Below are 24,429 nucleotides of genomic sequence, written 5' to 3'. Positions count from 1 at the left end.
CAGAGAGAAATCACAAGTAGACAGAGAGGCAGGCAGAGAGAGAGAGAGAGAGGGAAGCAGGCTCCCTGCTGAGCAGAGAGCCCGATGCGGGACTCGATCCCAAGACCCTGAGATCATGACCTGAGCCGAAGGCAGCGGCTTAATCCACTGAGCCACCCAGGCGCCCCTAGAAGAATTCTTATCTTGATTTTCCATGAGGTGATAGAATTATGGAGATAAAGTGAAATATGAGTCATAAAAACGTATTGACATAGCAGCAGAGACTTGCCAGATGGGAAGCAAAGCCAAGACTCTTGTCATGTCCAAGCATGACAAGGACCCATCCAAAAGAAGGAAGAAAGAAAATGGGGCTTTGGCTTCCATCTTTCAGGCAGGCACATGGCGTCAACCTTGAAGTGAAGTTTCCGGCAGACATTAGACCCCTTCTCTTGTTCTGTTAGGCTTTGGCATAAGCCAAACTCCCCTAGCGGACCTCTGTCAAGTACCACCAGGGGATGGCTTGATCTTTCACTGAGATTCCAAGCATAATGATGATGAAGTATTTGTGATCACAGGCTTGAACCTGGGCAAATCTACCTCTAGAAGGAGACAGACTCTCTTTGCCTAAGGAGGAGAAGGTAAAGGGAGTGAAAAGTAGAGGTGTCACTGAAGAATTTGTAGCCGTTAGGCTGCCTAAATCATCCCAGGCGGAAGCCACCATGGGGTCCTGTCCGGGGGTACCCTGATAATGAAGTCAATTTCACAAACCAGACCCTACCGAAATTCTGGAATTTCTGTAAAAGGATAAAGCAAAAAAAAAGATGAATTTGGGTCATCAGAAAATGGAGGTGTCCTGTCAGCTCAGCACAGTAGCTAAGTCTACCAGGAAATGTAGCGTCCGGTCTGGCCTGGCAGGGACAGAGGAGAGCATTGCGACAAGGGGGTGAGACAAAGGTCAGCAGAGCCAAAGGGTTTCAAAGAGGCAGGCCTGGGGACTGTCATGCTCAGCGTCCTGACCCGCCAGGCTGATGTCAGAGGGTTTATTCAGATTTGAGGGCCTTTGTTTGGGGGGATTGGGGTGATGGCCCAGAGACAATGCGCGTCGCGACGGGAGGCTGGAGGCACACGACGCCTGCACAGGATTTGGGCGGTTGCTGAGCAGATGGGGATCAGGCGGCCGAACAAAGGGGAAGCTGTTCCCAGCACATCCACAGGAAGGGGGACTGCAGAGCCCACCACCGGCAGGAAGGGAGGCCCCCGTGCCCGGGGCTTGTGGGCCTTTGCCCATCTCACCGAGAGGAGAGCAAGGCGGGCTGTGGAGGTGCAGGTGCTCCCGGTGGGGCTGGGAGATCTGTGCCATGGCCTCACGCGCTGCCTGGTGAGGTTCCGGGACTCCTCGGTGGCTAGAGCGCAAAGCGGCTTCCTGGTTAATCCGGGTAGACGGTCCCCTTCTCACATGTAGGAAACGAGACCCAGGCAGGTGGAGTGCCGCTCCTGGATTCTGCCGGGGTCTCCAGTTGGCGTCCTCTAGAAGCAGACACGAGACGAGCGATGGAGTGCGAGCTGTGCGTTTAGGAGGTGATGCTAGGAGCCGGGCTCAGGGTCCTTCCTGCCCCCTCCGTGGGTGAGGAGGCAGAGTCCCTGGCCCTTCTGAGCTCCCAAGGCCAGAGCACGCCCTCCAGCAGGATGTCGCAAGGGCATGGAGCAGGAAGCCACAGGGCGTGTGAGGAACGGGGGAGGGACTCCAACCTGGGGCATTTTGGACCAAGCTCTTGCCAGCCCCTTGGCAACCCCTTTAGGGAGCAGGCGGGCCAGCCTGTCTGAGCCCAGGCACGCATTTCTGTGGGTGCTCAGCTTCACACAGACCAAAGGCTTGGCTTTGCTCTTAGACACGCCCATTTCTCTTTTCCTCCTGGGAGTGCATTTGCTGTTCCCCTCGTATGTACAGGGACTCCCCCTCCAGCCACTGCCCTGCCTCCCTGCATCCTGTTTAGCCACACTTTACTGATGCCGCTGTGCTCAGCACCTGCCCGGTCCCCGCACCCCTCCCGGGTTGTGCCGATGCTCTTCCTCACATCCCCACTGCCCTGCCTCCTTGTTACTCCTCAAGCATGCACAATACACAGCAATACATAAGGTCCTGCCTCAGGGCCTTTGCCTCTACAGTTCCCTGTGCCTGGAACACAGTCCTCCTACTTTTCACTTGACTCTGATGCCTCGGTGGGTCTCCTCTTGTCTTCCCTTATCAGCGAGGCCCGTCCCACCGACTTCCGGGGAGTCCCTAGTGCTCCGTGGCACACCATGTAATCCGTTCATTCACTTTCATGTCGCATGGCCGCTCCTCTGCTTGGCCTCTCTAGAATGGCAGCTTCTGGGCCCGGGAGACATGGCAGGCTGCCTTTGGAGTCAGAAGAGGAAAGCAATTGTGTGATCTGGGGCTATCAGGGAGTTTCTTGGTGAATTTGGGCCCTGGTCCAGGTTTTTTAGCGCAAAGAGATGCGTCACCAGGAAAAGGTAGGACTGATCATCCATGAGAGATGCTAGCACAGTTAGCTGTGAGCTCTGGGGCTCCAGGGCTGGAGACTTGGGTTGGGTTGGGGGAGGCAGGAACTGACCAGACCGAGAGTACCAAGCATCTGATCTAGGTTCTGGAGGGAGGGTGGGTAGCAGGGAACAGTGGACAGCCAACTCTCAGAAGAGCTTTGGAACATTAGTTTCACTTTCTCTGACCCTGGTTAAGGGCAAAGCACCACGCATTTCCCCCCACCTCTGTCGAGGTGCTGAGCCCCGATTCATCTTCCTGTGACCATCCAAGGAAATGGAAGACAAACACCAATGAACCCATCTTCCGGGAGGAAAGCGGGAGAGCTTTGTCCATGAAAGCATTTTATGCATCTCTTAGCAAAGCCTCGTGCAGTCCCCGGACGTGTTACAGAGTGTCACCCCCTTCATATCTTACCCTGAAGCCAGACTGTCGGCATTTGAATCCCGACTGTCGGCATTTGAATCCCGACCTCGGGGCTTAATCCCAGGCGGGCCCCTTGACTTCTCTCTGCCTCGATTCTCCATCTGCGGAATGGGGATGGTGGCAGTGCCTACCTCTTAGCAGTGTGGAGAGGGTGACAGGCGTTGACTCAGGTGACCTACTGAAGCCCCAGGAGCTGGCACGTAGCACCATTCAGTCAGGGGGAGCTCTTCTGGTTGCGATGCTGTGGTTAGGGATGCTTAACACGCACATGGATCCTCTCAGGATTTTCGAGGGTCCGCGTTCCATAGAACACATCTTAAAAGAGGGAAATACCAGGGGTAGAAAACACCTCTGTCCGGTGATTTATAATCCCATGTTCACTGGGAAAGGGCAAGAAGAGGCAGCACAGAGAAACAAGCTGGTAGGGGCATCTTAGCCTTTGAAAGAGGTGCGGTGGGGAGGGCATCCCCCCTGGGCTTGGTGGGTCATCATGCACTAGTTGTCCGACGTCCGTGACCGAGCTGGGCCTGCTGCAGATTGCTCCCCTCCGCCACCCCCCGCCCCCGGCTCCCTGCCAGTGTCCTCGTGCAGGGCGGCCAGAGCCTTTGGAAGCAGCCCACCGAGAGCCTGCCAGGGTTCAGTGTACTTGCACGCCTGCTCCCCAGTTGCGAGAAGCAGTTTTTACATTTCTGCCACTTGCCTGACCTGCTGTGTCAAAGCAGCCCGCCGGGGAGGCCTGGCATCATTGCCTGGCACAGAGGCCTGTTCCTTCCTGGCATTGGCCTGTGCCAGCAGGAACAGGGACCGTGCCAAGCATGCCGCCATGGCTGTGCCAAGTGGCTCCACGGCAGCGGTGGCCCGAGGATGCGTGAACCTGCTCGGTTGTCATTAAAAATGAATGCTGAACACCCTGGACAGGTCTGGCCATTTCCTTGCAGCTTCCTGTCTCCAAGCAGTGGTGACGCCATGGGTTAGCTTCACAGGCATCTATTAGCTGCCTGAGTCCAGAGAAGGGATCACGGCTCTGACACGGTGATACCCAGGGAACTTCTCCCTGTGGAATTCCTGAATTGAGAGAGAGAGAAAGACATACAGGCAGAGGTAGGAGAGGTGGGCGAGGTGGAGGCTGAGGTTGAGACATAGAGTGCTGGGCGTTAGTCAGCCCTGGGTTCAAGGTCAGGATCCCTCACTTCCAGGCTGGATGACTGTGGGCAAGTTACCTAATCATTCTAATTCTCAGTTTCCTTATCTATGAAATGGGTATAATTGTGTCTAGCTTGTGAGATTGTGATGAGGCCTACAGGGGATAATGAGTCACAATGAACAGTTTTGGGCACATAGTACCTATTTGAGTCATGCTAGGTATTGTTATTACTTACACATTATTATTAATAATAGTCTCACGAGAGCTTGGCCTTCTAGGAAAGGTGGTATAAACCAGTGCTTCTCAAACTTTAGTGTGGGTAACAATCATCTGGAGAGTTGGCAAAACAGATTTCTGAGCCACCAACCACCCCCGCCCCCAAATCAGAGATTCAGATTCCCTGGGTCTGTCTCTAACAAGGTCTCTGGTGCTGCTGGTCCACGGACCACACTTTGAGCAGCACTGGTATGAACCACAGAACAGCGTCATCCTTCCTGTGACAGACATTCTGAAGTGTTGGAGTGTGAACTGCTGTCGTCACCTCCACGTAGAATCATGGGCCTTTTACCTGACTGCAGTTCCCATTCCATTAGGCCGCAGAATTAATGGTTCACATTATCCTGAGCATCGCTAGGACAAGAAGGCAGAAGCTAATGCCTGCAAAAAGTGGCATCACCAAGAAGGGCTTTGGAGCTTGAAGGCTGATATCACTGGTAAATCTGAACACTACTTAGAAGTCAGCGTGTATTCCCGTCATGAAGTGTGGGTTCCCCTTCCCCAGGGAGGCAGATGGAGCTGATGATGGAGGGAAAGGGGCTCGTTGTCTGCTTCTCTTGCAGAGTGCTTGTGCAGAGGGCAAAAAGGGTGTTTCAGAAATACTCTCTACGCGGTTCTTGATTTTTTTTCTTTTGTAGTTCTGAGACAGGAAAATCAAATACCATTGCTATCAAGAGAAGGGCTACACTGCCCGTGGTGTCTTGTCAATTTTCCCTGACGTCTTCGTATGTTGGTGCCTTCACTCACAGATCAAGATTTTGTTCCCTTCTTCATGGCCCTGCCTCCCCATGCTGTTTCCTTGGCCTTCTTCACTCAAAGCTGCCTGGACTCTGGGAGTCCCAAAATGCAAAAGACAAGGAGCTGCAGGACATCCAGAAAGCATGGTTTCTCTTTCGTGATTTCTTTCCACATTTTCCTAGTTGCCTGCAATGAGGAAATAGCACTAATCAGAGAACCTAGCTACTGTTTTCTTTCAGTCAAGAGAGGTAATTCTGGACATAGCCTAAGTGCTTCATCTCAGCTGGGCAAACGCTGTGCTAAGCGCTTTACTGCATAATGTCATTTAATTTTTGTCACAGGTTGGATGAGATTCAAATCATTGTCCCTGTTTTACAGATGAAGATCTGGAGATACAGAGGCCAAGTACCATGTTCAAGGTTGCAGGGCTAGGCAGCGGCAGAGATAGGATTCAAATCTGACATTCTTAACCATGATGCTTTGTGTATAATCACGACCATGTAAAATATGTAAGCGGGGCAAAAATTTTGTAAGGAAATATATCAGCCTTTGACGATGATTTGCCTGGATGGTGCAGTGGTACAGTGATGCGCTTCTTCTTACATACTGATTCTCGAATTATTTTCCCAGTGACCGTCTGTTATTGCTTTTACAATAAAATACACTTTACTTATTATTACTTGAAAGAAAAATCACTCAGTCCAGTCTTTTTCTTCCTAGTTCAATGTTGAAAGTCATTTCAGGCAGATGATCTTCTGTTGTTCTGTGAGGAGTCCCGGGGACACAGACTCTGCAGGGGCTAGTCAATTTGGTTAATCATTTTGTAGATTTACCTACATGAGGCCCCCAAAAGTGGCTGACTCCATTATCTGGATGGAAGGACTCCTTGTAATCATGTGCTCTCCTGCTGAGCAGGGACCTGCTCTCAGGAGCCTCTGCCCTTTGAGCTGTTCCTCCAGTTGTTGAAACGAGTTTCTGCTGATCGTCCAAATTCCCGTTTACCCAGCTTCATGACCCAACGCCCGCTGCAGAGAGTTGGATGGCCGGGACTAGAGATCAGGCTCATGCCCTTGGCCTCAAATCTCAGCAGCTTTAATACAAAAGGTATTTATTGTGAGATCAGCTAACGGTTTCATTCTGTTGTTTCCTATTTCCCAGTTTGGCAGGAGATCTGCCACCTGGTCATTCTGAGACCAGGCCTCTTCACCTTGTAGTTGTGCCTCACAGTCTTCTGTTGGAGCCTCTAAATCGGGTCAACAGAGAAGTTTCACCCAAGGGAGATGTCTGTGGGCCAGATCTGGAAGTGGTGCTTATCACATCTGCACATAGGTGCCATTGGCCAGCTCCCCATCACGTGGTCACCCTCACTGCAAGGAAGGCTGGGAAATGTAGTCCAGCTGTGTTTTGAGCCAGAAAAGGCAATGGGTCCTGGGGAGCACATAGCAGCCTTGGCCGCAGGCACGTTCATTTGTTGAATGGATAATTTTGGAGCATCAGGCCCATAGATGCTATTTGCATCCTGTTTGCTGTAGGCCTGAGGCAGTGTTGTCTTTTGTCTGTTTGGTCAGAGCCCAATTTGGAGGGTCTTACTCTAGACTAAGTGGAGGTCACTGTGCCTGACTTCAATCTTCTGGAGGAGTGTAAAAGGCGGTGTGGCCCCCAGAGACACTCTGGTTCCCATATGCGTCAGGATTCAGCCCGGAGACCGGAGACGTGCAGCCATGCTGGCTATTTTCACAGAGGCTGTTTGGGTAAATTGTCAGTAGGCGACTGAACAGAGCGGTGAAGCAGAAATCACCCCCAGGATCGGGGGAGCAGGGGACGAGGACGAGGTTCTCAAAACTTAGGGATCTGGAGGTGATGCCCTGCAGGGCTGGGATGCAGAGCCTGGAGGAGGAAATGCTGCTTGGCTAGTGCTGATGTCGCAGACGGGGAACAGTGAGGCAGGTGCTGGGATTGCAAAACACCCAAGCAAAACAAAAAACCAGAAACAAAACAGCTGGATTCTGGAAAGGGTGGCCGCTCCCTAATGAAGGAAGGGCTGTTTCTAAGGGGAGACTCAAGGGCGCAGGAAGAAAAGGAAGGCTCACCTCCCCCTCTGCCCTTCCCCCCCCCCCCCCCCGTCTCCCTCTAGGTCCCCCTACTGGCAGAGCCCAACAGGGAGCCGTGGGCAAGGCAGGAAGGCTGAATGCCAAGGCCCTGGGGCATCACAGAGCAGTGTATAGAAAGGGTGGCTTTGGAACTAAGAGACAGCAACTTCATAGCCGGTGTGGGGGCTTTTGTTTCAGGCTCACATGATTTGTGTTCCCATTATGTGCTGCAGCCACAGTGGAATCTCAAAGGGTCACTCGGAGAGACCTCTGAGTACGATCTATTCGTTCCTTCATGGCTTCACTAAACACGTATTTTTGGATGCCGGGCATGTGCATGGTCATGGGGACGAGCCTTGAATGAAGCAGTTCTTGCCTACAAGGAGCTCCTACCACGTGCACACACACACACACACACACACACACACGCACACATGCACACACACGCATATGCGACCCACACGCATGCACAGACGCGCTGGCGTGCACACACGGTGAACGAGGGCGCTAGGGAAGCGCTGAGAGCCATCTGGGCTTGAGAGCGGAGAGCTCTGTTCTTCTTGGCCACCCCTGCTGGAGGATGGTGTGGAAACGACTGTAGCTTTTCTTGCTGGAGAAGAAAGGAGGAGAAAGTGGCATTTACCGCGTCCTTGGCCTGGCATGGAGATCATCGATTGTTCTGCTGCCTGCATTTGCTCTCCCAGCAAGCAGCCTTCCTGATCGGGGTGTGTCAAGAGGAGGTTGACCTTGACCGAATGCAATGAGAAAAGTGTAAAATAAATGAGGGCAGTCAATGCATGTTGGCCCTTCAGGGACCTCTGCTTTCCTCGCTGGGTGCGTGGAGGGTAGGGGCTCTCCTTCTCTTTGAGACCTTTAGGTATTTGCCGGAAAACAGCCGAGGCTGAACTTTGTCTGACACATTGGGAAGGCACTCTATGCACTGTAGTTCTGTGTGAGGAGAGAGAGAGGCCCTGCAGGTATGAGCTGCAGAGATGGCCGTTTTTTGTGGCAAGTTTTCTACACTCGACATTAACTGAGCACCTACCTCATGCCAGTGACAAAGAGCAAGGCAGACCCCAAGGCTTTTAGTCAGTGGATGGTGTATATATCTGAGGCTCACCCCATCCTTCCGATCCGCGGAAGTCAGAAGTCATCCAGACACCCCCTTTTTACATGTAACAGGCGTCACGAGGCAGAGAAGGCCTGCCATTAGTTATAGGACTGAGAGAAGCCATAGAACTTCTTCAGGCCTGTGTCCTCTCATCTTTGAAATGGGGAGTCACGTTAGGTTAGATCAGTCCAACTAGTGTCGATTGAGGGCTCCCTCTGTGCCAAGCACTATGTTATTTCTAGGCTGTACCGGTGACCCATTTAATCTAGCATTTCTGAGATAGTCCTGACTTCATATAATCTGCTTCATCTCGGTAAAGATGACTTCTAAACATATAACCAAATGTGACTTAATGTTTTCTATTTTCTGTAGACTTCTTATCTGAGTCAGAAGACCGTGAGATCAGGTGTGAAAGAGGCAGTGGCCATGGGGCTGAAATGCAGGTGTATCCGTTTGCTTAACTTAGTGTAACTGTGACTTCGCCACTTGTAACCATGTAGGCTTAATCTTGCTGATGACCCTGTGGTCGGTCAGGCAGGGAGGGCAGATCTGGTCTGGACCGGCGTGGCCAGGGCTGGAAGTTCTCAGATGGCCTCGCTTTCAGGACTGGGGCGCCAGCCTGGATAGCGTGTTGCCTAGGTTCCTTCAGCACGCAGTCCCTCGCCCTCCAGGAGGCCAGGCTGGGCTTGTTCCCACTGCAGTGGAAGGGCCCCTGGCAGCAGGAGAGGCCAAGGCTGGCAGCCCTGGGGCGTCTGCCCGTCTCAGCTTGAGCCTGCTTTGCTCTTGTCTCTTGGACCAAAGCAAGTGTCAAGGCCCAGCCGGAGTCAGCATGCGGGGCGGGTGTGTGTGTGTGTATGTGTGTGTGTTCAGGGACACAATCCAAAGGCCATTTTTGCACAGTTTCCACAGGAGCTGGCAGATGCCAGGGCATTTGGGCAGTTTGTTTTCATGTGGGGAGCAGCAGCAAGAGAGGAGCCAGCCGTGCTGGTGTCCAGGGCAGGGAACTGAGTGAAACGAATGCTGAGACCATGGAGAACCAGGAAATCTGAGGCAGGACCAGATTTGACAAGTGAGATTTTGGTTCTGTGCGGATGGAGGTGCCAGTGGCTTCAGCCTGCTGACAGACTACTCAAGGTCATCCAAAACACATTTCGTGAGCTCCATCTAAAGATTTTATTTACCTATTTGACAGAGATCACAAGTAGGCAGAGAGGCAGGCAGAGAGGGGGAAGCAGGCTCCCCACTGAGCAGAGAGCCCAATGTGGGGCTCGATCCCAGGACCCTGAGATCATGACCTGAGCCGAAGGCAGAGGCTTAACCCATTGAGCCACCCAGGCGCCCCTCGTGAGCTCCATCTATATGCCAGATCTGCGGATCCCCTAGGGCAGCGGCTGGGGTGGCGGCGGCTCCTGTAGTAGAAACGTATGACTTCTCGACCTGGGGATGATGGGAAAAGAGATGAAGAAGAGGTGTGAGACTCTGCTAAGAGCTAGAGTCAAACAGGTACCACGTGCACGCACACCCGTGCACATACAGAGGCACATGGCACATGTGTGGTCTCCCACACAACCTCAGAGGACTTCCAGAAGCCCCGCCTAGGGAATCTGTGAGCTGCCAGGAAGGAAGCAGGCTGTGGAGAGGAGAGGGAAGCTGCCGGCAATGGCCCCAGGGAAAACCTTTCCTTCTGCCCTGGAGGTGAAGCTAGGATCAAGATACCACCATGCTCACGCTGCCTAGTGACCCAAAGTACATTTTTGTACATCATTACTTGTCCCACTTAAAAAACAAACAAACAAACAAACAAAAAAAAACAATGTTGACACATATCTGTTTCAATTAATTTTCCCATCTCTATGGACTTCTTTGGGGGAAACAAGTCTTCCTGTGGTTAATAGAAAAGTGGGTGGTGTGGGGGAAGAAAAGGGGGCAGAAGACCTATTTAAAAAGGTTGCAAGGGTGCCTGGGGGCGCTCAGTCGTTAAGCATCTACCTTCGGCTCAGTTCTTGATCCCTGGGTCCTGGATCGAGCCCTGCATCGGGCTCCCTGCTCAGCGGGAAGCCTGCTTCTCCCCTCCTATCCCTCTTGCTTGTGTTCCCTCTCTTGCTGTGTGTGTGTGTGTCTCTCTCTCTCTCTGTCAAATACATCAACAAAATCTTTTTAAAAAATAAATAAATAAAAAGGTGGTAAGATGAGTAGGCCACTCTTTAACAAACAAACAGCAAAGGCCAGGCTGTATATTAGCATCAGGAAAGCAACCCACTTCAGTGCCTGCGTTCTGTCTGGGCCCATGGTGACCAGTGGCCATGGCCATAGTCAGTTACTTGAGTGGCAGCGATGCCAGGCCCTGGAGCTGCCCTTGCTGCCTGCCCGAGGGGCTGAGTCTCTCTGAGTCCCACCCCGGTTCCCAGCACGCATTGTTCCCAGGTGCGGCATCCGTGAGAATGTGGGCCTCATCCTACTGGATGACCCAGAAAGACAAGCTGTCGCCGCCGCCCCCCCCCTGCCCCGCCCCAAACAGCTCAGGGCTTTCCCCACGTTTGTGTGTAGAGGTTTTCCGTGGACAGAAGCGTCAGCTTCCATCCCAGTACTCAGAGGCTTTGCGGCGGGCTCTGCTCCGCAGTGAGCGTGCGAGCGGGGGTAGCCCAATGGCTCGGTCCTGTGTGGCGGGTGGGGGGGGCGGGGGCTGGGTGTCCGAGCCTGATGTTGGCACTGGGGGAAAACAGCAGCTGGGGGGTTGCTGGGGTGGGAGGGGTGGGGAGAGAAGGAATCTGCAAAACCCTTAAACCCCTAAACGGAGCAAGTGTGTTTGAATGGGCCGCTTCTCCCGTCTGGAGGGGGGACTTGAACAAAGCCCCTTGAGTCCGGAAGGGGTGTCTGATAGAGAGCACGAAGGATCTGGAGTAGATTGAATTCATTTACTGCTAGTGGGAAACTGAAGTTTTGATGCCAGCCGTTTGGAGGGCTAACCACGGAGCTATGATTTTTCTTAAGAGGATAGAAATGCGAAGAAGCTATGGAGGTGCTTTCTCGACACCCCAAGCACCCAGAGGCAGAAAGGATTTCCCCTCACAGGACGTTCTGAGCTTGGGCCTGACCACATGCTTAATTCTTCCTTTTTGAGCATTATAAACATTCCTTGGGCTCCCATCACCTCTCAGGGCCCCAGCAAGGCCAAGGTTTTATTGTTCGGTGCCTGTCAAGGTTCTGGTTAAAGATCAGGCTGCTAGACGCTTGGGTTGGCCTCTAGTGGCTCCTTGGTGTGGCAGCAATGAGCAGTCAAAGGCAGGGTGTGGCCCAGGGCACCTGGCTTCTGCTGTCACTTAGCCATGAGGTGGCCGTTGGACACCCATGTCTGGAGCTCATCTGTTCCAGATGGAGCCAGGTGGGGGCCGCCTAGGGGGCAGAGGGGGTCTGGTTGGATGTCCGTGGGGCTCTCCTCTGCCCCAGCTCCACCCAGCATCCTGGAGATCTGGAGCTTAGCAAGGGGAGGCCACCCAGACCGCCACCGTCTGGTCCCACGGATTACAGCGAGAGCCTCCTAATGGTTTTTCACCTTCAGTCTTAGCCCGCCTCTTGTCCATTCTGCCCCCAGATGCTAGAAGAGTCCTTTCCAGAGAGGTCAAATCATGTTCTTCTGCTGAAAGCTGTCCAGAGGTCACCTGTCTCATGCCCGGCAAAAGCCAAAGCCTTCAGTTTGGGGTGGCCCACAAGGCCCTGGGGGATCCGCCTGTCTGCCTTTCCACCTTCCCCCCTCAACTCCCTCCTGCTCCAGCCACGGCGCTCCGGCCGCTCCCCAAACACACCAAGCACATGCACATCTGGCCTTCGCCTGGGCTGCTCCTCTGCCGGGGCACTCTGCTGCTGGACGTCTGAAGGGATCCCCCACTTGTCTCCCTCGCTGCTCCCCTTCCCCGTGAAGCCCTCCTTTCCTGAGCACCCTCTAGGTTCTCTGAACCCCCTTCCTCACTTCCTTTTCCCCGTAGCATCTATGGCCAGCTAACAGACGCTGTATCTCGCGCATGTGCGTTAGTGTCTGCCTCCCGGACTCGAGGGTAAGCTCTGTGACAACAGAGGTGTTGTTTCTCTTGCTGAGTCCTGTACCAGGAAGGCCTGGTCGATCTGTGCTTGGCACGCAGTAGGACCTCGGTAAAAAATATTCACAGGGAGAAGGAACCCACACCGGAGAAGGCATTCCGGGGTGCGTTGAACTTGTCACTCCAAGCCTGGTGCTCCCACCGAGCTGCAGAAGCCGGACTCCTTCTCCCTCGACGACTGGCACAGGCTGCATGGCGCGGCTCTGGGAGGCGGTCTCCTTCCCCAGGGCTCTCGGCTTCGACAGCCACTCCCTGGGAATGGCCAGAGCTGTCTGGTCCGTTCTTCTTTCCATGAACACTCCTCTTGGAACAAGGAGGGTGGCCTGTTTCCATGGCATCTATTAGAACTCCTTGGTGTAGTGGTGAGAAGCTTTCCCCAGAACATTGCCTGAGTCCCAGCTTCACTGTAGTGGGGGCAGGTGCGCCTGGGGACACGTGGGGCATCCTGGGGGGCAGATGAAGCTCTTTGCCCCATCATAGCAGTGCACAGCACACACACACGTGCAGGTGGTCCCGTGGAGTACAGTGGCCTCTCGGCATGCCTCCCTGACATCCGGACATACCTCCCTTCCTCACACACCTCCGCAGGTGGCCCTGGCAGTAGCCTGGGCCTGACGCAGTGCTGCTGTGGGAGAAGGAGACCCTCAGAATCACTGTGGTCCTTCAACATGGGGTGATGCCGGCAGATGCAGCACATGTCATATGGCATTTTCTGTAACAAGATCTGCTATTTATAGAGTATCTGCTACGTGCCAGGTGTTTCCCACATACCTTTAATCTTTATAGGAATTCCCCAAGAAGGCATAATTCTTCCTCTTTAATGAGGAAACTGAGGCTCAGAGAGGTTCCAGGGCTAGTCCAAGGCTGATTAGGAAAGTAATAGTAGAACTGGGTTTCTGCCAAGGTCTGGCCCTGAACACCATGTACCTAATGCAGGTTGTGCACTGCACAACTCTGAAGGCTTCATGATTGATGCCTCCTATGTACAGTCTGCATGGCTGTACATAGCTGCCTTATCTGCTGGCAGTAGTATTTGGCTTGGGAGGCCAGTTATGTCAGTTAGGATGCATCACACTTCAAGGAATAGAAAGGCTGAGCGCTTGGGGGTTTAAATCAAACGGAGTTTTCATTTTCTCACATAGCCAAATGTCATCTGGAGGTAGGTGGCTGCAGAGATTGGTGTTGCGGCTCAACGATGCTGGGTTTAGTGTCTCAGAAATTTTCTTGGCCTTTTCCTCATGGTTGCAGGGTGGCTGCAATCACTTGAACATCACATCTGTCTTCCAAGAGAAAGAAATCGGGGAGGGGGACCTCAGTCACATCTGCTCCCTTTTTAACATGAAAGCTAAACTTTCCCAGACCTCCATCTCCACCTCCCATAAGATCTCTGCTCCTGATTCATCAACCAGAGCTGTGTCACAGGACTGCACCTAGCTGTAGACTGTGAAAGACAGTATTTTACATTTCAAGGCTTTGAAAGGGCAAGACTGCAAAGGAGAGGGTTGGGGAGGGAACTCTGGGACTACTGTGTAGCCATAGGGGTAGTTTTGATTTCCTGGCCAGAAGTGTTTCTAGCAGACTCTGTGGCCAGCAGTGACCCATTCTTTATTGGCCATGCTGAGCCCATAGGACTCATTTGTCCTCCTGGGCTAAAGCACATACGAGGAATCAGAAGGTAGGAAGATGTTCTGATAGGGTTTGTGACTCCCTGAAACAGGAGTGATTCTAGGTCCTTTGTACTCAAAGCATCATTACTTTCCGGGAGCTGGTTAGAAATGCAGGATCTCAGGGCCCACCCCAGACCTACTAGATCGGGATCTGCACTTTAGCACAGCCCCCCAGTGATCTGTGTGCACATTACTATTTGAGAAGCACTGTTTCTAGAACATAGACTGAGAATAAGACTGCCTTCCTGACTTCAGCCAAAGTTCTCACAGCCATCAGCTGTAGGATGACCGCCTCAGGTTTGCCCAGGACTGTCCTGGTTACAGGATAGATAGTCCCATGTCCTGGGAACCTCCCTAGGCCCCGGTCCTGGGCAAACTACCCTGTCAGTTCTTTTCTGTGGGGCTCTGCTCTCCCTCTACCTCTACGAAGGCCCAGCCTATAACTGAAAGGTGGGAAGCCTAGACAGCTTCCTTGGAGAAGTCAGCCTAAGACAGACAGAAGGCCTTGCCTTTAGAATATGGGGCCAAACCAGGCCTGAGGCAGGACCGGGGAGTTTAGGAATATGGCAGGACCCTGCCCTCCCGGCAAGGAGATGGTTAAGAGCCCTGTGGGCTTTTTATCCTGCTGGTTCAGAGGTATCATTACTGGACTTAATAATCCATCAACAGCCAGCATGAAGGGGCTTGGGATTAAGAACCTGGTAACACAGCAGATTAACTCTTTCCTCATGTCTTTCTTTCACCCCTTCATGTTTCTTTCTTGCTTCTGCCAAGAAAACAAAAGAGAAATGCCCAAATCCCACACAGGAAGCAGTTGTCGTGAGTAGCATTGGTGACTCAGAGTTCTTTTTTAGTCCTGCCAGCCAAGAGCAACAGGAATGAGCCGGAGTGATCTGATGTATTAGTGGAAAAACAAAACAACAACAACAAAATAGCTTTTCCTGACCTTGAACCTCCTGTGAGTCCTCCCTTTTCCGTCTTTTTTTCTCCTTTTTCATGCCCTGGCCAGCCCACGCGGCTGCCTGAAAGGCCCTGTCTGGGGAGCCCGAGGGATGACTGATGTCTCAGGCCTCGTGCTCCTTTAACAGATACGTGCCCCAGGCCTTCTGGATGGAGTAGGAAAGAGAAGACCGGGCCTGACTCCCGCAGCGGGCAACACGGTGTAATGTGCCAGAACTTCTGTCTGCTCCCTCTGGGAGAGGACGAGACATCCAAGAGCGGCTGGGGCAACTTGAGAATGTTGATTCGGTCCTTCAGTTTGGTCATTCTGAGGGTGAGCCTGGTGGCTCCTGGGAGCTTCGCGGACCTCTCCCACACTGCTGCGGAAGGAGAGTACTTCTCCCAGGGCGTTAAGCAGGGAATTTGCTGGGCTGCTCTGGATCCTTCTGCCGCCTACAAGGACAGCTGTGGGGTATCAGTATCATTCCTCAGTCCAAGCCTCTGTTCCTGAGTTTCTCCAGTGCCTTTTCTCAGAACACTGTATAAAGAGCTTGTAGATGTTCCGTATTCCCAGACACAGGCCAGGGCTGTGGAGAGTCAGCAGTCGTGACAAAGGGCACAGATGACAAGGTGAATGGAAGATGACATGTTAGGCCCTATTTGCCAACAGCAGACAGACAAGGGCACCCCCCCCCCCCCCCACACACACACCCCAGTCTCAGCCCTGGACCGTGGAGGCCCTCTGTTGTGCGGAACTAGAATCTGTAGCATGGCCAGCCCAGCAGGACCGTCCTGGGGGGAGCCATGGGTTGCTGACTGGGATACGGTGAGATGAGGGGCTGTCTGTTATCTGGACCCTTCGTTGTATTTGTCTCTAAGAATTTGTGGCCCAAGTGGAAGACCTGCATTTCTATTTGTAGTACCCTAAGGAGCAGCTCTTTCTAAATGGTCAGTGGCCTTTAGAACCACATGTTTTCACCTGTGGTAACCGTCAAACCTCTTGCAGTCGGGAGATCTGTCCTCTGAGGGCGTTCACTATGTTGATGTCACCGAGGACTATGTGAGGGCTGTGCGTGAAGTGGGAGGGGCTGGCGGTGGACTGTTACCTTTCAAACCTTGGTTTGGGTTTGTTCAACATTCAATAGTTCATCTGTCCTCTCACTAGACAGCAGGGACCGATTGGAGCATGAAGGCCGTGGGCCCCCATTGTGTTTTCCTGACTACCCGAGGCAAAGCTTCTCACATTGAGGCATGCATAGAATCACCTGGAAAGCTTGGTAGCTCTAGTGGCTGGGCCCCACCTTCAGAGGTTTAGATGCAGTGGATGTGGAATGGGGCCTGAGAATTGATATTTCTATTTTGGGGGCAGGGATGGGGCAGAGGGAGAGAGAGAATCCTCAGCAGCTTCCTACCCCCAGCACGGAGCCCAGTGCGGTGCTCGATCTCGTGACCTCGAGATCACGACCTGAGCTGAAATCAAGAGCCAGACGCCTAACTGACTGAGCAACCCGGCCGCCCCTGAGAAGGGACATTTTTGACCAGCTCCCAGGTGATGTCAGTCGGCCGCTCCAGGGGCCACACTCTGAGGGGCACTGGTCCAAGAGACGTGCCAGAGAGCCTGACCCTCAGTCAGTCCCCCTGAGCACAGATGGAACATGCCGGGATAAGAACTTGGTGTGTTGTCCACCTCTCCTCTTGAGCCTAACTCTTAATCTCCTGCCCTGACTCCTCATTTACAGAGGGAGTTCGGGCACTGTCTTGGAGTATGAAGCAAGAGTCCTATATGCTGGGGGACTGAGTAGCGTGACGGCCCCCAATACTCGCTCTTCCATCCACCCCTGCCCCCAGGGGACCTTGGGTGCCTGGGAGCCCCGCCTGGTGCTGCGGTAGCAGTGAGCTTGCCTCCGGAGTGACGCCCTTCAGGGGTCTCTGGAGGTGCAGGAACAAACCAGAAGAGAAAATTACATTTGAAATAATTTATTTTCACATGCAGGGGAGAAATCACATTTGGTCTAGATTCATGTAAAGAAAACAGAGATTAGATTTTTAAAAATGTGTTGCTGGCAAGAGAGAAGAGCAGACGGGTTTGGATAAAATACATGTTCTGTTGAACCTGGCCATCAGTCCCAGATTGCATTTGAAGGGGTTTTGGGGTAGGCTATGAAGGAGAATCAAGCCTGGGTATTATTTTCACTTTTTCTTCTTTTGAAATACTTCCTAGGTTGGGGTTTGGAGTAACAGAAACATCTGGCCTGGAGGAGAGAGAGGTTGTTCCTAGGATTTCGAGCTTTTGGAGTCTGTTCTGTAGGTTGCTGGTTTAGAAGTCTCATCTGAGGAAGAAGAGGGGATTCTTTTGGGATTCCTGGCCAAACTATCGATCAGGCTGGGAAAGGCAGTGAGGGGGGCTGGAATAAGAGGTCCCCAAGCAGTGTGAAGGTCACGCCAGCCCCGCAAATGGCCACCCGTCAAAGGCTTCCTCTGTAGACTCTCCGTGTGGCTGAGGGCCAGTTCAGGTTTAAACCTCTCACAAAGACGACTAGAGAAGCAACAGTAACAACAGCTCTGGTTTATTAGGTCCTCACCATGTACCTGGCTGTCTGCCCACCACCATATTAAATCTTCATTTAGTTGCACAAAGTAGGTATTATCAGTTGTCTCCAGTTCATAGATGAGGAAACTAGAGAGAAGGAAAGGAGTTTTCCCAAAGCCCCGCAGCTGTGAGCCTCACACAGCCAGGCCAGGCATGAGTTTAGATGATGATAACCATCAGTAGCATTATAAATAAAGAGCTGTAGTTGCATGTGTGAAGACTTATTAGGTGGAATCCCACAAGAGAGCTATTTTTATAGGTAAAAAATGGCTGGATATGGCAATTTCATGTGGTTTAACCAAATATGTATGTGTGTGTGTGTGTGTGTGTGTGTATGTACACACACATTGGTAAAGACGTGCATTCCAGAGGCTGTTTTCAGAGACTGGTTACGTCAGAGGAGCAAGAAGGGGCATGTGATCAGGTAGAAGACAAGAAGGACTTTGAGTGCATTTGTGATTGTTTCCTTAAGCTGCATGGGCACTACGCACATATCCATCGTATTATGCTTTCTGACTTTTTGTTTTAGTTATCTGTTGCTGTGTAACAAATCGCCTCAGAATCTAGTGGCTGTGAAAACTATACCCACTGATGATCTCAGTGTATGTTACTCGGGAATCTGGGCACAGCTTAGCTGGGCTCCCTCTTCACTGTATCAAAGCATTCGGCTGGGGATGCTGTCATCTCAAGGCTCAACTGGGCATGGCTTTACTTCCAAGCTCACTTGTGTGGCTGTTGGAGGGCCTCAGAACGTTCACTTCCAAGCTCACTCATGTAGTTATTGGCAGGATTTGGGTTTTCATGGGCTGTTGGACCAAGGGCCTCGATTCCTCCTTGGCTGTTGCCCAAAGGCCAGCCTCAGTTCCTTGCTCTATGGCCCACTCCATAGGGCGACTTACAACATGGCAGCCAGATTTATCAGAGTGAAGACTCTAACAGCCAAAGAGGGGGCTGGGGTCACAGTCGCGGTCTTTTATAACCTACTTATGAAAGAGATATCCCATCATTTGTGCTGTGTTCTATTCATTAAAAGCCAGTCACTAGGTCCAGACCACTCAGGGAGAAGATTACACCAAGACATGAGTGCCAGGAGGTGAGGAACAATGGGGACATCTTACAGGTCTGCCTACAACAACATGTCTGAAATATTTTATAATAAGTCTTAAAAAGAAAAAAAAATCAATTTACAAGTAAAATATAGCTGATTGCTGGCATTATAAACTCTCTGGTTCTCAGTGGTACTCACATATTTGCTGCTAAGTCTTGGCTTATCCTTCCCACCCCCTTCTAACTCTCTCCACAGCCCATTATGATCAACAACAAAATCGATTAAGGGTGTTTTCTTATTACTGGATTTAGAGAGATGTCAGTATTCTACCAAAAGTGTCTTTCCTTTCTTCACTTATACCTTTGACTATGTTGGTGATAACAGTACATTCTAGAAGTCTATTCTCCAAGGCTCCCTGTTGGCCAGAGCAGTGGGATGTGTATCCCACTGCTTCGTAGCCAGAGAGTCGAATTTTGACTCCAACTTTACCCTGACCAACTAGGCGACTTTGGGAAAGTTATTCACACTCTCTGAATATTAGTCTGCTCATCGAATGAATGAGAGGAATGACACCCATCTCAAAGATTCCTGGAAGATTAAATCCATGAGAAAACACATGTGAGTTGGTAGGGCAGTGCCCTTCACATGGTAGGGATTGGATAAGGTGAGGAAAGGTTCTTTCAGATCTCTTACCTACATCACATGTGATTTATTACTTCATGAGTGGGCTAGGCAAACTGTGTTTTGGAAGGTGACAAGTGTGGGATGCCATGAAAAGAGAGTGTTCCTCATGATTTCTCATTTGATCCCAAGATTATTTTCTTTGAAGTTTGTTTCATTTGTTCTCTGATGCATTTGTTCGTTCCTATACTCATTTATTCAATAAACAGTATATCTTAAAATGAAGACCAGTCTTCTTCAAAACTCTAGTGCCTTTTGATTTCCCAGGGGCAGGAAAGGGAATTTGAGTTACTTGTGAGATGTTACTCATGTCCAGTTCAGCAAAAACATCAGAGGTGCCTCAAATCTACCTCTTCCCGGTGTGGCTGCCTGGAAGGGCTGTTCCATCAAGTGGAGATGCTGGCCTTTGGGGAATTTTGCTTAGCCCAGGAGAGGCGCTAATGGCCTAAAGGTAATGCAGCATCACAGGATGGAAATCCATGTAGACCTGTCTTTGTGGTCCTACTCAGCGTGGCTTGGCGGACTTTTGAGTTGATTCGTAGCAGTGACTTGTGGATCACAGGCTAGCCCCTGGAAGGAAGCCTCAGGATTGGATTTGCTAGATTCTTCTGTAACTGAAAGAGTCCTTTCCCTTCTTTGAACTTCCAGTGAGGTTAAAAGAATCTCCATGTTCAGAACCAGGCAAAAGCTCCCCATACCTTGCTGTCCTTGGGAAACCTATGGGGTTCTCTTAGTTCAGCTTTTCATGTAAGAAAGACTGTGTAATGTGTACATCTTGAATCATCCTGCTATTACATGATGGGCAGCCTCATGATATCGGGGTGACGTAAATATTCTCACTTGCCAGCTTTAACTCCAGCACTCAGTTCAGCACTGTGTAGGCATATAAACACACTTCAAACAGCCTTCGGCCTGAAAACAGACTCCACTGGTCTCAGCCTAAAGATTTGGGAGGGCTGAATGCTCCCTTATTTTCTCTCTGCCTGGAACAAAGCCTCCTATTGTCTCTCAGGTGATCACATTTTTCAGCCATTCAGATATAAGTTTGTTCTTAACCACTGAATTCAACTGTGGAGGCCCACCGTGCTGCCTCAGCCTGGCTGAAGGAGGCCCAGCGACAGCACAGGTTAACAGTCCCACCCAGAGGCCTTTCCCCGCTTGGCCTCCCAGTGGCCTTGAAATGATGGTGGCCTTCAGCATCCTAAGAACGATCTCTCAAAGTACTCATCCAAGGAGAATGTCACCCAACCCCATGCCTATCCCCTGGTCCTGCTCAAGAGCGACTCCCATGTCTTTACAAGTAGTTCATTCTCTCAGTAATGAACCTGACACGAAGGGAGGTCCAATGAGGCCCGGTTTATAGAGAAAGCCTTGGGCATCCCTCTGCCCTGCCAAGTTGGTCATCCAAGACATAAGGTCAATGACCCTTGTCTTGCTTTGAATTCCCTTGAATTTCCCATTGACACCATATTCCTTGGCTGAACAGATGTCACTGCTGTGTAGTAGTGAGAAACCTAGCTGTGGTGATAAAGCAGGCAGAAATAGAAAGTATCTCAATCCCAATGCTTGTGGGCTTCTCTTACTTTTGCCAGATTACCCACTGGGAAGGGGTACAGAGGTGCTGTGTCTACTCCCATTGTCTGGGAAGGGGAAGAGGGTTCACACACGTTTCAAGAGTATATTGAGATGCAGAGTCCCCTTTTATAGGGCCTTGGGGGGAGGGAGAGCAAAGTGGAGCCCTCTTTCCTGCATTCCCAGCTTTTGACTTTTCCAGGCAGTAGGTAGAGTCACTTTGTGGTCTACATACCTGCAGGTGTGCATGTGAGCACGTGTGTAGCGCACGCGTGCACACACACACACACACACACACACATCTTGTGCCTTCCCAAAGTGTGGCTTGGCAGGGCTGGGTTCAGGATTGGAGAGCCCCCCACTTCTCGGTGTCTACTTTTAGAAAATAAATGACCCAGGCTCACAGGAGAAGTTTTAATGAGAAAAAGGAGACACTGAGGCAGTCAGGGGAGAGACCCTTTCCCTATAGACAGAAACTACGATGTTAATCTCCCAAAATAGTGCAATAAATATTGAAAAGTCTCAAGGGTTGTGAGAAGGAATGTTAGGGATTGGGGCCACGTTTGTCTCAGAATGATACAGGGGAGTCTAAATGTATATCTTGGTCAGGAACAGAATCCTAGTCCACATGAACCAGAGTCTAAAATTTCTGGCTTTTATCTTTCCTGTTACTTGTTCTCTGCCTTTTCCTTACATGTCTGTGTGTGCATGCATAATAGAGAAAAACCCTATAGTATCGTCCCAAGTGGTAAACTCTGTAAAGGGATTGTGGATGACTATCTTCATGTTTCCTTTCCCCAAAGGTAAACCCTGAGATGAGGGTTGAAGTGCAAGTAGTTTGAGAGGTGAAGGAAACAGTGGCAGCAGGGGGTAAGAGTGTTAGGGGAGGGAATAAAGCCATCAAGTGAATTACCTCTGGGAGCAACTAGAGCTGATTCCCAAAGGAGACTGTAGGATTTAGTGTAGATCATTCAGAGTGCTCCCATCTGAGGGGTGAGGGAGCTGGGGTATTAATACTCCTACTCTCAGGAGTTGTTTGTTAAGAGATGCTGCTGGGGGTTGCTAATTCCCCAGCATGTTTGGCCAAGCCTATGGATAGCATAGCTTTTCTCAGTTATGGGGCGTGGGAGCGGGAAGCCAGGCACAGCAATTTAGAGAGTGGCCTTCAGAAGTCAGCTGCAGTGCACCTGGGTGAGAGGTACAAGAGCTCTCCAGAGGTCACTGCTGGTGGCTGCTGTGGTCTCATAGGGGTATGCATGTAATTTGTTGGGGACAGAGACTTTCCCCCAGTTATGGTCTCTATAAATACTTCTACCTTTAATGAAATATAATTGAAGATTTGGAATAATAAAAAGTTTTAAAGAAAGAGAGCTTTAAAAAAACCACAAAGGATAGTGGTGTGGGTTCCCTGGTCTATGCATGAGTCATAATTAATCATACTGTATATTTAAAACCTGTGCATTTCACTGTATGCAAATTATGCCTACATTTAAAAAGAAGCAGGTATAAAATTCCAGATCTTGATACCTTTCAGTAGCTGCCTCAGTTCCTGCATATTTGGGGTATACTTGCCCGAAGCCCTGCAATTCTTCCTGGATTGTGGACCAACTGTTGAAGCCTTTTCTCTAGAATGTCAGTCAGGCAATGTTGAAATGGGGTGCGGGCAAATCAGTATACTGAACTCTGGGTTGTGACTCCCCAGCAACAAAGCAGTTCCTTCAGCTACTTCTGTGCCGTGGTTTGGGCCATGCCACCCTCGCTTAGGTTCTCCTTGTGACTATGGCATGCATTTTGCAAGGGACATGGCTAGTAGCTCCATACATGAGGCCACAGGTTGACCATCTGCAGTGCAAAAGAAATCGACAGAGAAAGGGGCTGATCTTACGAATTAACCTCTCTGGTCAAGCTAGTGGAGTCCACCTGCCACAGCTGGGTAGGGAAATGAGGATGAGGTGATGTTTCAGGATAGACACCAGGCCAGGTTCGAGTTCAATGCTGGCCGTATAGTGGGCACTCAATAAATGTTCGATGGGCGAAGTAGATTCCCTCCAGTTCCCTGGCATCGCCTGGGAGCAGCTGCACACAGACAGGGTGGAGGTGAGCGAGACACCTGTAATAGGGAAGCTGTCGGCCAATTCTGTTCTTTCTCCAAGGATCCAGATCACAGTGGAGGGCTTTCCTAATGACTTTTCAATTAATTGACTTGATGCTCGTGGGTAGAGCGCCAGAGGCTGAGAAAAGATGAAAGGCATTGAAGAGAAAAAGCTTTGATGTCACTGCAGTCCTGTTCAGATTCAGTAAGGTTTTTCTGGGGGGGGGGGGGCTTTATATCTTAATCACAAAAATCTCACAGGGTTGATCAGTCACGCAAGGAAATTTTTGTCATTCTCTGGGATTGGTGGGTGATGAGAGGTTGGATGGAAAGCCAGGAAGGAAGGGTGGGGTGTGGTTTCTGGGGGTGGCAAGTGCATGTGATGGTGTTGGGGCAGAAGGGGAAAGGCACGTGCAGAGGGGCAGAGGCTGATAGTGGTGTGTAGGTGAGAGTCCCATTTTCAGGGCAGTGGCTACAGAGCTCGGTATCCATGTATGACTTTCCAAGCTGTTGTGTTTTTCCAGACTCATTGTCTATATCTTACTGTGTTTGTGCCTAAAGCTAATCTAATCTAGGCATTTGGGCTGATACCACCAGACCACTTAGATATGCATGCACGCGCACACACACACACACACACACCCTTGGCACCTTATTCACGCAAAATCTAATTAATCATAAAACTCAGAGAAGTACAGTAACATTACAGGTGTGTAATGAGTAGAATGGTAGAAATAGAAGCCTAGAAAGCAACGATTATTTTCTTCTACCGGTGAGGAAACGGAGGCTCATACTGGAAACTGACCTCTCATCTGCCAAGACCAGGGTTTTTAACTGGGTACGAGTAACATTTGGGGTCCCGCTAAGTCTTGGCTGTGGCAGACTGTCCTGGGAGGTTTGGCAGCATTCCTGGCCTCTGACCACTAGGTGCTGGTTTCCCCCTCCCCCTTGTTCTGATCAGAAATATCTCCAGACATTGCTGATGTCCCCTGAGGGGCAAAGGCAGCCTACACAGAAGAACCACTGGCCTAGATAGAAGCCTAGTGGGTTCCCGAATCCCACAGTCACTGTAGTGCTCTGTGTGACTTGGGGGTTTCATATGATGACTCCTGCATGGCTTCAGAGTCCCGTACACACATTGAGATGGAATGATCATACGGGCTGCTACCATACAGATTTGGCCAGAATGTTTGTCTTCCTGGGGTCCACGTTGCCACACAACTCTAAATCACATGGGGTTTTTCAGCCTGGGTTCGCTTAGAGCCCATGAAATTGCCATATATTTTGTGTGTGTGTGTCCCAGTTGGTCAAATATCAGCAGTTTTTTTTTTTTTAAGTATTTTATTTATTTATTTGACAGAGAGAGATCACAAGTAGGCAGAGAGGCAGGCAGAGAGAGAGAGAGGAGGAAGCAGGCTCCCCGCTGAGCAGAGGGCCTGA

The 24,429-nt window shown here is 50.9% G+C and overlaps 1 protein-coding gene and 1 long non-coding RNA gene across 3 annotated transcripts in view; one reads left to right on the top strand and one right to left on the bottom strand.

The window, feature by feature from the left end:
* Positions 1 to 1,443, bottom strand: part of LOC132007729 (uncharacterized) — a 3,883-nt gene extending 2,440 nt beyond the window's left edge. Inside the window, exon 1 of the long non-coding RNA XR_009401425.1 lies at positions 1,273 to 1,443. This is a non-coding gene — a long non-coding RNA (uncharacterized LOC132007729). The remainder of the gene's footprint in view (positions 1 to 1,272) is intronic.
* Positions 1 to 24,429, top strand: part of NHS (NHS actin remodeling regulator) — a 335,272-nt gene that overhangs the window by 145,904 nt on the left and 164,939 nt on the right. The gene's annotated exons all lie outside the window — the stretch shown is intronic.

Source organism: Mustela nigripes, chromosome X (assembly GCF_022355385.1).
Source record: "Mustela nigripes isolate SB6536 chromosome X, MUSNIG.SB6536, whole genome shotgun sequence".
NCBI classification, from domain to species: domain Eukaryota; kingdom Metazoa; phylum Chordata; class Mammalia; order Carnivora; family Mustelidae; genus Mustela; species Mustela nigripes.
Note: the sequence above shows the minus strand (reverse complement) of the source record. Positions and strands in the feature narration are given on the sequence as shown.